At 34.5% G+C, this 17213-nt stretch overlaps 1 protein-coding gene and 1 non-coding gene across 4 annotated transcripts in view; one reads left to right on the top strand and one right to left on the bottom strand.

Annotated features, from left to right (window-relative positions):
- The window catches only part of FANCL (FA complementation group L), an 88595-nt gene that overhangs the window by 28246 nt on the left and 43136 nt on the right, over positions 1-17213 (bottom strand). The gene's annotated exons all lie outside the window — the stretch shown is intronic.
- LOC114198537 (U6 spliceosomal RNA) lies at positions 11725-11829 on the top strand. The gene has a single exon (XR_003607132.1). It is a non-coding gene; the product is annotated as a U6 spliceosomal RNA (small nuclear RNA).

Raw genomic sequence — 17213 nt, 5'->3', positions numbered from 1 at the left:
ATATGTTCAATTCTCTAAAAGGTAAATATATTTTGAAAAAGTTTTCCTCATGAAATCAATTTAAATAAAGCTTTAATGGTAACAAAAGGGTTCTCTGAAGTAGCCAAAATATTATGTCTATAGAAAGGTCTGCCCATTTTAGGTTGTTGTCTTCTTATTGAGCCTTGAATGCCCATTATGTAAACTAAATACAAGTCCATTATCAGATATGTAATTTGCAAATATTTTCTCTTAGTCTGTGGCTTGTCTTCATTCTCAACAGTATTTTTCAAGAACAGAAATTTTTTATTTTGATTAAGTCCAACTTACCAATTTGTTCTTATACGGATCTTGCTTGGGGTGTTATATTAAGAAAACCCGAAGTCCCAAAGCTTTTTTTCTTCCAGAAGTTTGTCTTAGGTTTTACATTAAGTTCATAATCCAATTGGAGTTAATTTCTGTATATGGATTGAAGTTCATCTTCTTTGGTATACAGCAAACTGTTTCAGCCCAATTTAATGAAAAGACTGTCTTTCCTCCACTGAATTATCTTTGCACCTTTGTATATACATACAACTACTTTCAGCAGTTTGTATGGGTATACATACAATCCCCAACTTACAGTGGCCTGATTTAATGATAAAGCGACTTTACAATGGTGTGAAAAATGATAGGCGTTCAGTCGAATCCGTACTTCAAATTTTGAATTTTGATCTTTCCAGGCTAGTAATATGCAGTATGATATTCTTGTGATGCTGGGCAGAGAGCCATGCTACCACAAGGCTAAACAATCAATACACTTATAAACCATTCTGTGCCCATACAACCATTCTGCTTCTTGTTTTCAGTATAGTATTCAATAAATTACATGAGATATTCAAGACATTATTATAAAATAGGCTTTGTGTTAGATGACTTTGCCCAACTGTTGGCTAATATAAGTGTTCTGAGCATGTTTAAAGTAGGCTAGGCTAAGCTGTGATGTCCGGTAGGTTACATGTATTAATTGCATTTTCAACTTACAGTATTTTTAACTTATGATGGGTTTATCAGGATGTAACCCCATCTTAAATCAAGGAGTATTTCTATAATGCCACATTGTCTTGATAAGGGTAGATTTATATCTTGAAATCAAGTCATATTAAGTCCTCTAACTTTGTTTTTTTTTTCCAGTTTCCTATTCTAGGTCATTTGCATTTTCCTTATGTATTTTAGAATTATATCATCAGTTTCTAAAATCAATCTGTTGGGATTTTGACTGGGATTGCATTGAATCTGTACATCTATTTGAAGAGAACTGCCATTTTAACAATATTGAAAAGTCTAATGCATTAATGTGGCCTCTCTCTCCATTTATTTAAGTCTTTAGGCAAAAAATTTGCAGATATTTCACCAAAAAAGATATATGGATGACAAATAAGCACATAAAAATAAGCTTAAAATCACTGGTCATTAAGGGAATGCAATTAAAACCACAATGAGTTACCACTACACACTATGAGGATGGCTAAAATGAGAAAGATGGGGTGGTTCAGTCAGTGAAGTGTCCAACTCTTGACCTCTGCTCTTGATCTCAGAGTCATGAGTTTGGGTCCCATGGTGGGCTCCATGCTGGGCGTGGAGCCTACTTAAAAAAAAAAAAAAAAAAAAAGAGAGAGAGAGAGAGAGAGAGAGACTGGCCATACCAAATGTGAGCAAGAATGAAGGCTGTAGAGAAACAGGACCACTCAGACACTATTGTTTGGAATGTAAAACGTTAACAACCACTTTTATAAGCAACTTTTTTTTTTTAATGTGAGCAGTTTCTTAAAAAATTAAACATACACCTCCTATATGATTCAGCATTCCACTCCTAGGTATTTGCTGAAGAGAAATGAAAGCGTATGTTCATATAATGACATTACATAATGTTCACAGCAGCTCTATTTGTAACAGCCAAATCTTGAAAACAATTCATATGTCCATGTAGTAAATCCATACAATGGAGTACTACTCATCATAAAAAGAATGAACTATTATTATATGCCACAAGAGAAGAATCCCTATGCTGGGGAAAGAAATCTGACAGAGAAGAATACATAGAATTATACAAAACTCTAGAAAGTAGATCAGTAGTTGCCTGGGGACCAGTGGGAGGACCAAGTGGGACAGAGAAATTACAAAGGGGAGTGGGGAAACTTGGGTCTAATGGAAATGTTTATTATCTTGATTGTGAGGTTGATTTCACAGGTATAAACATTGGTCAAAACTCAAATTGTACACTTTACATATGTTCAGTTTATTACATATCAATTATACCTTAATAATGCTGTTAAAAAAAACTAATTTCTGGGTAAAAAGGGGATCTACATAGCAGTATCTTTTTTGCAGTAGATTAATAATTAGGAGCTAAAAAATTACAAAGTAGCAATATTTCTAACACTGAGGACAAAGGCAGAAAAGCTACTGTTCATAAACCCACCACTTAGAGAATGAAATTGTATCACTTTTTTATATATAAATATATAAAATGTGTATATACTGAAGAAGGAAGGAAAAAAGATATATATGAGAACTCAGATGTTAGCTATTCTCCCATAACTGTTATTAAATTATGTTAAACTAGGAAAGCACTTAAGCAGAAAAGTGTGAACACTGCCAATCTCAAAATGTAACGCTTATTATCTTTAAAAGCATTTTGTTACTTTTATAATACCTGAAGTGATATAATAATGTCAGTCACTTAACCAGATCTTAGAGTATAATATCTTCATCTTAAGTACTATTATTTCCAGTATTTTAATAATTTTCTCACAGTCCTGGAATGTGATCTTTTGTGCTCCGATGACACTTAAATTAATAGCATAATTTTCTGGTACTTGCAACAGTTGCTTTCTCTTCTGATTTTTTTTTTTAATACTTTCCTATAATATGTGCAGATAAATCCTCTAATAATCATTTTTGTCTTTATCTCTGGGGGATTCAAAAAGCTTCAGTAGAATAAGGAAATAAAGAGATTAAACTTTTTAAGAAATTTAATTTTAATAATAATTGCAATATTTCTAATCAGATATCTTTAAAGAGATAGCAAATCTCTTAAATTTTTAGTTCATTTGATCTTATTTGCAAGCTTCATTGATGTTCTCCACACCTTCTGTAGGTAGCTCTATAACTACATCTATTTAATCAAATGCTATTCTCTGTCAAGTAATCCACAGAGAATATATCAACTCTTCCTATACTTAAGTTTATTTTGACTACAACTGACCAGTGGTGAGGATGATTTAAAAGATTTGTTACTATTTTTAGGTCATGTGAACAAGGTATCTACCCACAAAGTCAAATGAAACAGACTCACTTCATATGTTCCTATGTAGCCATTACAGAATGACTATAGCAACTACCTTTAAAAAAAAAAAAAATTAAAGAAAGAAACATCTGTCAAGTGCATGTTGAAATGTAGTAGGCACTCTCATATGTGGTCCTTAGCTATCCTGTATTATAGACCATTAATAAAAAAAAAATCAACACCAAGCCAATTAGGAGAGGATTCTGAGTAGATGGCTAAGCAGAAAGCACCAGGAATCTGTCTTCCCACCTAGACATTTACACTGATAGAACCTGTCTGATATATTTTGGAACTCTGGAGTCTATTGAAGGCTTGCAAATTCTATCAATTTCAGCTCTTAGCTTGACAGAGGCTACCCATCACCCAGCCCCATGACAGGCAGCCCTGCAGGTACTCCAGGAGCAACTTACACACAGCTTACAGGAGGTATGGTAGGTAAAGGGATCTGTCTTCCAAGCGACAGGGATCTGTGTTAGGACCCGACTGCGGCTTCTAATGCGGCTTCTAATCTCAGAGGGTAGATAGACAAAGAGGCAGTAGGACACTGCTAATGCACCTCCTCCCATTGTTGCAAGCCCCTCCTCCTCCTGAAGTGACTTACAGAATATTTAAAGAGCCAGTGCCCTCCCCCCCTCCACTTCATTTTTCTTTTTTTCCCTTTTTGGGAATCAGACATTAGAGACACAAACATTTCAAAGTAACTGCATAGACAAGGGAAATGTGGAAGTCACTGGGAAAGCCCAGGGAAAGATGCAGGCTCAAAAATGACCAGGAAACACACTAATCTTATACCACAGGCTGATCCTTAGAACAGAGACAGCCTGTAACAATCAAAAAAATAAAAATAAAAAATGGGAGATTTTAATCTTTCTTCTCTAGGGAGAAAGGGAAATACAATTTCTAGAGTTACCTCACTATTAAAGTATCCAGTTTTCAACAACAAAATTACAAGGCATAAAAGAACAGTAAAGTGTGGCCCTGATTCAAGGGAAAAAACATTAACAGCAACTTGCCCTAAAAAAGATCTGAGAGTAGATTATACAAAAATTTGAAAGAGACAGTCTTAAGTAGGCTTTAAAAATTAGATGTGGAGAAAGTCAAGAAAATGATGAACAAAATGGAAACATCAATAAATAGAAAGAAAACCTAAAAAGAAACCAAAAAGAAATTGTGGAGCTGAAAGTACAATGACTGAAATGAAAAATTCACAAAAGGACCCTAAAGGTAGATTTGAGCATACAAAAGAATCTGAGACCTTAAAGACGAGATGTCAACTATCAAATCTGAGCAACAGAAAGAAAAAAGAATGCAGAAAAGTGAGCAGAACCTAAGGGAACTGTGGGACAACAAGCCGACCAATGTATGCACCGTGGGGACCCAAAAGAAGAGAGGAAAGTGGCATAGAGAGAATATCTGACTAATGTCTTAAAACTCCAAATTTTGATGAAAGACATGAATATAAACGAGATCAACAAAGTCCAAGCAAGATGAAATCAAAGAGACCCACACCAAGACACATTATATTCATGCTTTCAAAGCCAGAGTCAGAGAGTCTTGGAAAAAGCAAGAAGTGACTCATCATATATTAGGGACCCTCAAAAACAATCAGATTTCTCATCAGAAATTTTGAAAGGCAGAAAAGGCAGTAGGCTGATATATTCAAAGTGCTTAAACAAAAACAAAACTGTCAACCAAGAATTCTGTATCTAGTAAAACTGTCCTTCATCAGTGAGGAAGAAATTAAGACATTCCCAGATAAACAAAAGCTGAAGGAGTTCTTTATTAGAATCACACTGCAAAAAGTGCTAACGGGAGTCTCACGGGTTGAAATGAAAGGACACTAGACAGTAACATGAGTCCTTTGAAGAAATAAAAATCTCAGTAAAGGTAATTACATGGGCAATTATAAAAACTAGTATTATTGTAACAATGGCTTAAGTCCACTCTGTTTTCTATAGGATTTAAGAGATTAATACATTTTTATAACAATTATTAGACTAAAAGCTAGACTTATTTGTAACTTTGGTCTGTAACTCCGCATTTTGTTTTTGACATAATTTATGAGACAAATGCATTTAAAAAATTATCAGTTTAGTTTGGGGCACACATGTATAAAAATGTAACCTTGTGACATCAACAACCAAAAAGCACTGATACAAAGCTGCCAAGGACCAAAGGTCAGGTTACTGAAGTTAAACTGGTACAAATCCAAATTAGAGTTTCAACTTCAAGATATTAAATGTAATCCCCATGGTAACCACAGAGAAAATAACTACAGAATATACACAAAAAGAAATGAGAAATTTAAATGTTTAACTACAAAAAAAAAATCAACTAACTCTAAATAAGTAATGCAAAAAAATGAGACAAAATAACTACATAACATGAAAAAACAGCAGCAAAATGACAGAAATATGTCCCTCCTTATCATTACTTTAAATGTAAATGGATTAAACTCTCCAATCAAAAGACAGATTTTACTAAGAACCAAATGTGACCTTGTATATATTTTGGCAGCTAAAACTCTTCAGGGCTACTGATGGGTGACACCCCATTTGGGGGGGTCTTATCTTTGCTGCATGCAGAGAAAGATTTCTCCTTTCATGTCTTCTTTTGGCGGGGGGGGGAGGGTTATTGCAAAAATACTCATTTTGACATTACAGGGACTCTTGTTAGAGCTCCTCTCCAACAGACATTAACATCTGAGCAATAGCCACATGTGGTGATTGTATCCACTTCATTGACAATGGCATTGAACGTAGCTAGCTTACTTCTATCACTATGGTTTTTTGAGCCTGCTCTTATGTTTTAAGAGGTGCAAGGAGTATATTTTTGCACTAAAATCTAAAGATACTTTAAAAAACACTTCACAAAAACAGTCCTTTGTCATTATTTACCCATGTGTTTGTACATTTTTGTATGCTATTTTATGAATGATTTCTTTCAATAAAACATATGCAATCAAAAATAAAAAACAAAAAACACAGATTGGCTAATGGATAAAAACACATGAGCCAACTATATGCTGTGTATGAGTCTCATTTTAGAGACAAAGAGGTTGAAAGTGAAAGGATGAAAAAAGATTATTCCATGCCAAAAGACAGCAGGGATGGCAATACTAATTATCAGCCAAGATAGACTTTAAATTAAAATAGGTTACAAGAGACAAAGAAGGACATTACAGGCCCATCTTCGATATACTGTGGATTTGGTTCCTGATCACAGCAATAAAGCCAATGTCACAATTAAGCAAATTTGCATTAAAACAAATCAAATGAATTTTTTGGTTTCCCAGAGATTATAAAAGTTATGTTTACAGGGTATTATAGCCTATTAAGTATGTAATAACATATGTCTAAAAAAATGTAAACACTTTCATTAAAAAATACATTATTGCTAAAAGGTGCTAACTATCCTCTGAGTTTTCAGAGTTATAATTTTTCTGCCGGAAGAGGGTCTTGCCTCGATGTTGATGGCAGTGGACTGATCAGGGTAGTGACTGCTGAAGTTTGATGTGGCTATGACAATTATTTAAAATAAGACAAAAATGAAGTCTGAAGCATTAAGGGACTCTTCCCTTCACAAACAATTTCTCTGTAGAATGCAATGCTGTTTGATAGCATTTTACCCACAGCAGAACCTTCAACATGGGAGTCAATCCTCTCAAACCCTACCATTGCTTTATCAACTAAGTTTATGCAATATCCTAATCCCCTGCTGTCATTTCAATAATCTTCACAACATCTTCACCTGGTATAGACTCCATCTCAAAAAACCACTTTCTTTGCTCACTCCTAAGAAAAACTCCAATCCACTAAAATTTGATTATGAGATTGAAGCAACTCAGTCCCAACTTCAGGCTCCACTTCCAAGTCTAGTTCTCTTACTATTTCCATCACATCTACAGTTCCCTCCTCCATTGAAGTCTTGAAACTCCTTAAATTCTTCCAAGAGGGTTGGAATCCACTTCTTCCAGACTCCCGTTCATGTTGATATTTTGACCTGTCCCATGAATCACAAATGTTCTTATGGCATCTAGAATGACTATTCCTTTCCAGAAAGTTTTCAATTTACTTTGCCTAGATCTCAGAAGAATGACTACCTATGGCAGCTATAGCCTTAAAAAGTCTTTCTTAAATAATAAGACTTGAAAGTCGAAATGACCCCTTAATCCACAGGCCGAATGGATGTTGTGTTAACAGGCATGAAAACATGAATATCATTGTACATCTCCACCAGAGCTGTTGGGTTACCAGGTACATTGCCTATGAATAGTAATATTTTAAAAGAAATTCATTTTTCTTTCTTTATCTCTTTCTTTCTTTCTTTTTTCTTACCATGTTGTAAACAGATGTGCTGTCACCCATGCTTTGTTGTTCCATTTATAGAGCATGGGTAGAGTAGATTTAGCATCATTTTAAGAGCTCTAGGATTTTCAGAATGGCAAATGAGCACTGGCTTCAACATAAAGTCACCACTTGCATTAGCCCCTAACAAGAGTTAAACTTATCATTTGAAGCTTTGAGGCCAGACACTGACTTCTCTCTCACTATGCAAGTCATAGATGGCATCTTCTCCCAATAGAAGGCTGTTTTGTCTACACTGAAAATCTATTATTTAGTGTAGCCACCTTCATTCACTATCAGCTAGATCTGGATAACTTGCTGCTTCACCTTGCCCTTTTATGCTAGGCAGAGGACTTCTTTCCTTAACCTCATGAACCAACCTCTGTAGCCTCAAACTTTCTCACCTCTTCTTTGTTCTCATCAAATTGAAGAATTAAGGCTTTGCTCTGGATTAGGTTTTGGCTTAAGAGAATACTGTGGCTGGTTTGATTTTCTATCCAGACCACTTAAACTTTCTCTGTATCAGCAATAAGACAGTTTTGCTTTGTTTGTTCACTGCAGTAGCACTTTGAATTTCCTTCCAGAACTTTTCCTTTGCATTCACAAGCTGGCTAAGTGTTGGCTCAAGAGGCCTAGCTTTTGGCCTATCCTGGTTTTTGCCATGCCTTCCTCACTAAATTTAATCATTTCTAGCTTCTGATTTAAAGTGAGAGACATGTGACTCTTCCTCTCACTTAGAGGCCATTTAGGCTCATTAAGTGGCTTAATTTCAAAATTTTTGTGTCTTGGGGAATAGGACAGTCAAAGGAGAGGGAGAGATGGGGGGAATGTGCAGTATGTGCAGCAGTCAGAACACATACATTAAGTTCGCCATCTTACATGGGTGCAATTCCTAGTGACTCAAAACAATTACAATAGTCAGAAAGATCACATCACAGATCATAACAAATAATGAAAAAGCTTGAAATACTACAAGAATTACCACAATGGACAGAGACACAAAGTGAGCAAATGGTATTGGAAAATGGCACCAACAGACTTCAAGACAAGATTGCCACAAAACTTCAAGTTCTTAAAAAACTCATTATCTGTGAAGCACAGTAAAGCAAAGTACAGTAACACAAAGTATGCCCGTACACTAGACCCTGCCTAACTCTAGCAAAAGCTCCAGTCGTATCTCTAACTCTGACCACAGGGTACCAAATGCTGTGTAATTCATGCATTATCTCCTATAATTTCATGTCTTTGTTCTTTGGCTAATGTAGTTCTCCCCTGAAGTATTATCTCTCCTCCCAAACCTAACTTCTCATTCCTCAAGACAACTGAGCTCAAGTAACATCTTATCCAGAAAACTTGCTTGACCAGATCAGGTTAGACTACGTGCTTCTACTCCACCTTATCAGAATGGTTCATCGTTAACAACACATTTTATTGAAATTATCTTTTTAAATTCTTCTTTCCTCATCAGACTGGAAGTTAATCCTGAAAGCCTATCCTAGGTATTAGAATCCAATTCACTTTAACATCCTCAGAATCCAGCTCAGTGTTCCACATATAGTGGATAATAAATGTATGTTACATTTAAATTGTTTCCTACTGAAAAATGTTGCTCCTTGCTTTTCTGTTTATGTACTTTTTCAAGGTAACAATTAAGGAAGACTTGACCATGACAGCTACACAATTTCATCTAATAAAGCATTAAAAATAGGACAGAACTTCCCTAGTAGACTTTTGTAAGTTAGTTCTTCTTTATCTTACCTAAGTTCTATAAAGGTCCAAAGAAACCTGAACGTTCCACACTAATCCCCTCCATATTACCCAAGTGGGTGGGAAAATATGAGGATTTATTTCTTTTGTCACTTGCCTATAGTTGGAAATGTGGAACCCTATTCATATTTAGCATATTTAGAAATTTCAGTATTTTTCTTTAGCAGCCCAGTGATGAAAGCAATGAAAAAATTTTAACATTCCTTGTTCACAACTAGTTTATACATCAGAATTCAAACAAACAAAGTAGTAACTATACATTTAATATTCTATAAAAAGAGGGTAAAAGCTATTAGGTAAGGAAGGTGGATTAAATACACACATCTAATTTCAGTCCCTCCCCAAAACTCATTAAAACTATATTGTTGCTGTTTCTCCTTTAAGGCACAATCTCACAAAACACAGGGAGAACTGGAGAGGCAACAAGAACAAAATTTTGGAAGCAGAAAAACAAAGGGATTGCTCATATAAGCAGAGGTGCAAATTCCTAAAAAAGTTAAGAAATGCAATCCGGCAATAAACAATAGACACTGGAGATCACATGTGTGTGAGCAATAGATAAATATAAAATACACCATAACCTGAGTGTATTTCAAGAACAAAGGACTAGCTTAACATTAGGAAATCAAACAATCAATTCACCACATTAACAGACTAAAGGAGGAAACAATTATGACTTTCTTAATATATAGAAAGAATATATTTGACAAAATTCACCTTTTGTTCATAACAAAACTCTTAGCAAACTAGAAATAGAAATAAATTCCATTAATAATTGTTAAAGGACTTTAGTACAAGAAATACATAGACAAAAATCTACTTAATAAAAACTTTGAAGTTGTTTTTTTTTTTTGAGATCTGGAACAAGACAAGAATGTTAGTGTTTACCATTTATATTTCACATTGTATTAGAAAGCCTACCCAGAGCAATAAGGTTGGGGGGAGGTATAAAGATGGGAATGGAGGAAATGAAACTGTCATTACAAAAGATAGGATTATGTTCACAGAAAAAATCCAAACGAATTTACTGATAAATCATTAGCTAAGAGTTTAACAGGGCTACTAGACAGAAAATCATTTAAAAAAATAGATTTGTAGGGGCGCCTGGGTGGCTCAGTTGTTAAGCGTCTGCCTTCGGCTCAGGTCATGATCCTGGGGTCCTGGGATAGAGCCCCACATTGGGGTCCCTGCCTGCTCTGCAGGAAGCCTGATTCTCCCTCTCCCACTCCCCTGCTTGTGTTCCCTCTCTCCCTGTGTCTCTCTCTGTCAAATAAATAAAACCTTCAAAAAAAAAAAAAAAAAAAAACAGATTTATATACATCAGCCAAACAAAACTGAAGGGGGAAAAAATGACCAGTATACACCGCTAAGAATGGCCAAAATTAAAAAGTCTGAAAAAAACAAGTGATTAACTAGGATATCATTTTTTGCCTCTTAGCTCCAAATCCACTGTCATTACCTCTTCTGTGATAATGGAGGTTTACCCTGTATGCATGTCTCTTTAACAGCTACATGAAAACAAAAGCTTAGTAAGCTTACCACAGTAAGGCTGCGGTTTCCTGTCCACCAGCCTTGGTCAACTTAATATCTCAGAGGAATGTTTTCTGCTTGCTCAGAAACAGAATGTTGGAAGAGTCTTCTCCAAGAAATCTGACCAACCAATCATTCCAAAAGACCTAAAGGTATTGACATTAGGCATTCCTAATTATGATATCTAGTCAAATGACTCTACAATAAAGTTCACAGTTGACAAGTCCCACGCATGCACTCAGAGCTTCCAAACAGCTTTTTATTTTTTTTTAATTTTTTTTCCAAAGTGCTTTTTATATCTGACTTAGTCATGAGCAGATGACCAAAGATTATAAGCACATAAAAAGAGCAACTCAAAGAAACAAACTACTTAGAGGAGAAAAATAATATCTCTAGGGAAAAAAAGAATATACCCCCATGAAGTAAACTCTCAGAAATTAACATGACAAAAGTAAAAAAAAAAATTTCAACAGGAAGGTTATTAGGTAAATCTCATGAAATTCCCTGGAAATAAAGTCAACAAAAACCTAATATAGATGGCTAAGAAGAGATATAGACAAGTGATAGAAAACTGGGGGTTGAATGAGTTTTAAGTAGAGAAAAAACTACAGAAATGAAAAAGTAAGATAATTGTTAACTCTAGGAATAACAAGAACCAGGTAACAAAGGAAAAATAATAGTTAGCCACATGGCTTATCTCTGCATAGCATATACACAGTGCATAATGTGAACACTGAGTACTGATATAATCAAAATTAAAGGATAACTATTTGGGTGCTCGCTACAGCAGCACATATATTAAAACTGGAACAAGACAGAAGATTAGCATGGCCCCTGTGCAAGGATGACACACAAATTCATGAAGTATTCCATATTAAAAAAAACTAAAAATAAAATAAAAATAGAAGAAACTATTTGGGGAAAAACAGGAAGAAGTATGTATGTGTGTGGAGTGGGAGTAGACAGAAGAAACAGCAAACCCATCTACAGGCGAAAGTTAACAGATAATGCCTAAACCAAGCAAACAAAAGGCAGTATAATTACAAGAACATGTAATAATGTAAATAATATTAGAGCACCAAAAGGATCAGCTAACAATCAAAAGTCGTTGACCCTGCAGAAGGAGAAAAAGGCGGGAAGGAGGCTAGGAAATGCTCTTTGGTCTAAAAAGAAAACAGCACCAACAAAAAAACCCTGTAACCTAACTCTTTAATCTATGTTCTTATGTAACTTTAATAAAAGTAAAACTTTAAAAAGAAAAAGAAAATGAAAATAGCTTGCCCATATTCTCATGGTAAACTAGAAAATATCATTTTTTTAAAAAAGCATTCACAGTAGCAAAAAAAAATTTTTTTAAATACTTAGGAATAAATTCAACAAAAATATGCAAAATGTAGATTAAGAAACCAGTGCTACTTAACGGAGGGACCTAAATAAATGTAGACATAACCAGTTCCCAGATTGTGAACACAATAGTTCTTAATTTGATGGATAAATGTAAATCTAATTATAACTAAAAACTAAATGATTCTAATACCTGGAATAAATGCACATTACCAATGATGTTTTAAAAACTGAAATATTTGAAGTGACAAGCCTAGTTTCAAAGCTATTATCCAGCGAGAATACCATTCTAAATGAAGGCATTAAAGGTGATTTTATATTTTCTTAATTTTGCTCATTTGTATTTACTCTCTCTCTTTTTTTTTAAAGAATCAGTGCAGGGTACTTTTAAAATAAGTTATTGGGGAAAAAAAAAAGAAAGGTAGTTAATAGGTTACTGAGTCCAACAGATCACATTGATACTTCTTCTACCGTATCACATGATTTCAATAATGAATTAAGTTTCTTTGTTTTGGTCCTTTTGACGTCTCTTTAAACATACCACTAGGGCAACAATAAAACTGCCAGGAAGGCAAAAGCGTATTTACTTGACCAATTTAAGAGTGAACAGAAATCCAGTATTAGGAGTTCTCCAACAAAGACAGCAAAGAGAAAAATGGAAAGAAACAATCTAGTAATGGATCAAAAAAGAAAGTTCCACAGGATCCTTAGAGTGGATTGTGAGGGTTCTTCCCCCAACACTTTTATTTTATTTTATTTTTTTTTTAATTTTTTTATTGTTATGTTAATCACCATATATTACATCATTAGTTTTTGGTGCAGCAACACTTTTATTTTAAATCGAATTTCTTTTTCTTAGAATCTCTGTGAAAAAGTTCATTATTTCCATATACATATGAACTGAGGCAAAGGGCAGTCACATGACTTGTTTGAAATTAAACAAATCAATGACTGAACTGTAAACAGAACCTAGGATACCCAACTGCTAGTCTGCCGCTCTAACTAATGGACTATGCTCCCTGCTATGTAATAGGACTGTTTCCTTGAATGACAAATTCTTCATTCACCATCAGTTTATCAGCCAGAGGCTTCATCATTAGTTTTGCTATTCTTGCATTCATGGCATTATTCTAAGAATATGAGATTTCCATGATAAAAAAATATAAAGACCACTGCTTATTATACCATACCAAATCTGAAAATTCCAACTGCCCTGGCAAGGACACTTCACCAAGCCTGCATTTAATGGCACATTTATAGGTAGAACTGCCTTTTTTTTTTAAAGATTTATTTATTCATTTATTTGAGAGAGAGAGAGAATGCAAGCAAGGTGGGGAGGGGCAGAGCGAGTCCTAAGCAGACTGCGAGCTGGGCGCAGAGCCCGACATGGGGCTCGATCCCAAGACCCTGAGATCATGAGCTGAGCCGAAGCCAAGAGTCAGACACTTAACCGACTGCACCACCCAGGCACCCCAATTAACATCTATTTTGGGTTGGTCAGTGAGCTAGAGAAAATGAGTTTTGTTCTTACAGACCCCAATATCAGCGCACTTAAAATCTTACATTAGAGCATTCTATGGTGTCATTAGTCAACAAAATTCACATACATGCCCTGCATGTAAAAGTCCAAGAGGCAGCAGGTTGTTAAAGACACATGGAGCATCTGTGATGCTAGAAAGTAGACTAAGCTAAAAATGACATGCTCTTATATTCTATGCTAAATCTATAAAAGAAAATTTACCGGGTAAGTAAAGTAAATATCTGAAAAGAGGTATGCAGTTGCTTGTCTTTGAGAAGCACTTTGTGTTTCTTTGGCACAGATCACGGTGGCAGTAGTAGCAGCAGCCCTGCCCTTGGTGCTGATTTCTTACCACTCTGAACGCCTCCTCTGAGCCAGAATACACTGGCTGTTGCTGATCATGCTGTGAGACACCTGCACTGGCTACTAGGCTTGTCATGACGCACAAAACCCTACCATCTTCAGCTTGACATTGTGCAAGTTATAATTACTCATCCAAATGAACATGTCAGAGCAGCAGCAGCAGACCTCTCATCAGAGCAAAAGAAAAATACATCAAAACATTATCAACACAGCAGGAAGACAGGGACCATAAGGAAAATTACCCATTTTTAATATGGATGCCACAAAGCCATGCCTATTATTTCACAAAAAGAAAGGAAAATAAAGATCTTCCAAGTCTGAAGTCCAGAAACACTGACTCCAAAGAGAAAATGTACAAAACAAAAACAGACAAGGATTATTTTTTTTAATCACTTATCTGGAACCTATGTATGTACAATCTCTTAAATATAAGTTTGCTGTTAGACTACATTTATTTTGCTTAAGAACCACAACTGTTTAAAAATTAAGAAAAAATAACTCTCACAAGCAGAATTATTTCCAACAAATCAATGAAAAAAGATCATAGACAGCAAAATAGTCTGATATTGCTTACTTTTAAAACATAAACTAATATTGCCAATACTCTTACCACGTCTAAAAGACTCGAGAGCTCAAACCACTGGTATTATCACCAAAATGCTTATGATGTACTGCTAGACTCTAAAATAATAATAATATATTTTGAAAAATTTCTAAATTTTAATAGCAAATATAAAAGAAAAACTGAAATTACCCCCAGATCTAAACAAATGAAGACACATCCAAATTCTACGAGCATATATAAAATATGCAAGTGTAAATAAGATTCCTATCTCCTACTTAAATATGAAGAAAAACCATACTAACTTTTAGGATGATAGGAAACTATCTTTTCAGAAAAAGATATGAAAGATTTTCCCATGCAAGACACAAAAAGCAGAAATCACAAGGACAAGATTGATAAATAGGACAACACTGAAAGTTAAACTTCTGACTGACAAAATAGGTTACATACAAAGGTTAAAAGTACACCACAGAGAGAAGATACATCCCATATAACCAACCACTGGTATCCAAATTAAAAAGGAATGCTTACAATAAAAGAAAAAATTTTAAATAAGCAAAGATTATAAACAATAAAAATGATTTCAATTCTTGTTAAGAATTAAGGTCAGGCTAAGTAAGACCTGGGAAGGATTTGGAGAAGTAGATATTACATGCATTGCTGGGTAGGGGTATAAATTTATACAACCAATATGAGAAGGCAATTTGGCAATATTTAGTAATCTCAAAGAGGTACATTCCCTTCAATCCAACATTTTCTCTCAGCATAAGCCACACTAAGAGTCTCATATGTGTACAAGGAAATGTAAGGATGTTCACTAGAACACAACTTAAGAAATTGTGAACAACCTTATCAGTAGTGCAACGAATAAATTAACTGATGGATTCATATAATGGAACTACTTAAAGCATTTAATGTACTATAAACATGCAAAGATCATGGGTAAATCTCAGAAACAATGCTGTATAAAAAAATTCAGACAGCCAATACTATAGAATATGGCATGAACAAATGTAGCAAGAAATATGCATGGATAGCACATGCATCAATTTCAGGGAGGTGGTTACCTCCAGAAAGGGAGAGAAGGAAAGAAAGGGAAAAGAGGAATAAGGTCTTAGTTGTTCCTAGAACATTTTATTCCTGAGAGAGAGACATAAATAAGAGCTAGAAATGAAACGAATGTGACAAAAAATTAACATCTGTCAAATCTGAGTTGTGGATAAAAAGGTATCCAAATTTTTATCTGTGCTTTTATTAAGGATCTTAGTATATTCTTTAATTAAAAAAAGATTATAACATTCTAGTTACTACTAATTCGTTCTGTTTTCTTGGAGCTAGTACAAAACAGAAAACTTGCTGTATGACCTAACTAAATCTAAAACTCATCCCATGCTTAAATGTGCAAGGCATTGAGCTGGTGTTAAATAGGGATAGAAAATTTGAAAGAAATTACCCGCAAAGATTTTCCAGTGTGTTGAAATCACAAAATAATTTTGCTAAATGATAGGATAAGGTAAGTGCTAAACAGTCTTTTTGTGAAGATGCAAACTTTTTCACAGATTTAAGACTGGGAAAAACTTGTATGGTTATCTACATTAAAAACACTACAAATTCATCAAAAATATAGTCTTCAACTTGGGATTTTGATACATATTAAAATGTAATCTAGGGACACATATCTGGAAAGAATACAATCCAGGTACAGTGTTATCTCATAATCTCAGATAAAATATAAAGTTTACAGAGCCAAGTAGGAAATTTATATTTAAAAAAGAGGAAAATATTTTAAAAAGAGGAAAGCCAAAGAGAAAATGTATATTTTAAAAAGAGGAAAAGTTTCTTTTTTAAAATAAAAAATGAACACAGTGTTTCTTAGGTATTTATAACCTATATCAGAATACCAAAAGCAAATTACAGGGTTCTTCCTCTATTTATTTTGCTGTGTTTTCTCAGTTTCCATTGAAAGGAGGGACTGTTGTTTTTAAAGGAAAAAAATACGAAAAATAATTTTTAATATATATGCACAATTAAAATGACATCTGAATCTACACAACACTATTTAAATCCTATTAGGTGTTTTTAAAAACTAACTTCATATACAATTACTGTGTGTATATACTTAAAAAATTAGGCATAAATTTTCCCTTGACCCCATCAAAATTTCATAACAAAAATATAGGTAGTCTCTAGAGAGTATCTGTAAAATGTCAGTAGGAATTATTTTCCCCCCTCTTTGGATGAGAACAGAAATGTTCTCTCCATTTTGCTACCAACTGCCACAATTTACTTGGTGAAAGAAGGACCATGCCGGTCATCCTTAGATTGTTCTCGGAATCTAACCACCACTCTGTCAGATCTTCAAAAAAATCACACATACGTAATGTTGATGTTCGTACTATTGATAACCTTACATCTACATAATGTTACCATTTACAGTGTACTTCTAATTTCACCTTCTTGTTAGACATCAAC

The sequence above is a fragment of the Eumetopias jubatus genome, unplaced genomic scaffold, assembly GCF_037043125.1.
Source record: "Eumetopias jubatus isolate StellerSeaLion01/CBP00866 unplaced genomic scaffold, mEumJub1_p1.0 scaffold_9, whole genome shotgun sequence".
Lineage (NCBI taxonomy): Eukaryota > Metazoa > Chordata > Mammalia > Carnivora > Otariidae > Eumetopias > Eumetopias jubatus.
The sequence above is the reverse complement of the archived record's forward strand: the minus strand, read 5'-3'. Positions and strand labels throughout refer to the sequence as shown.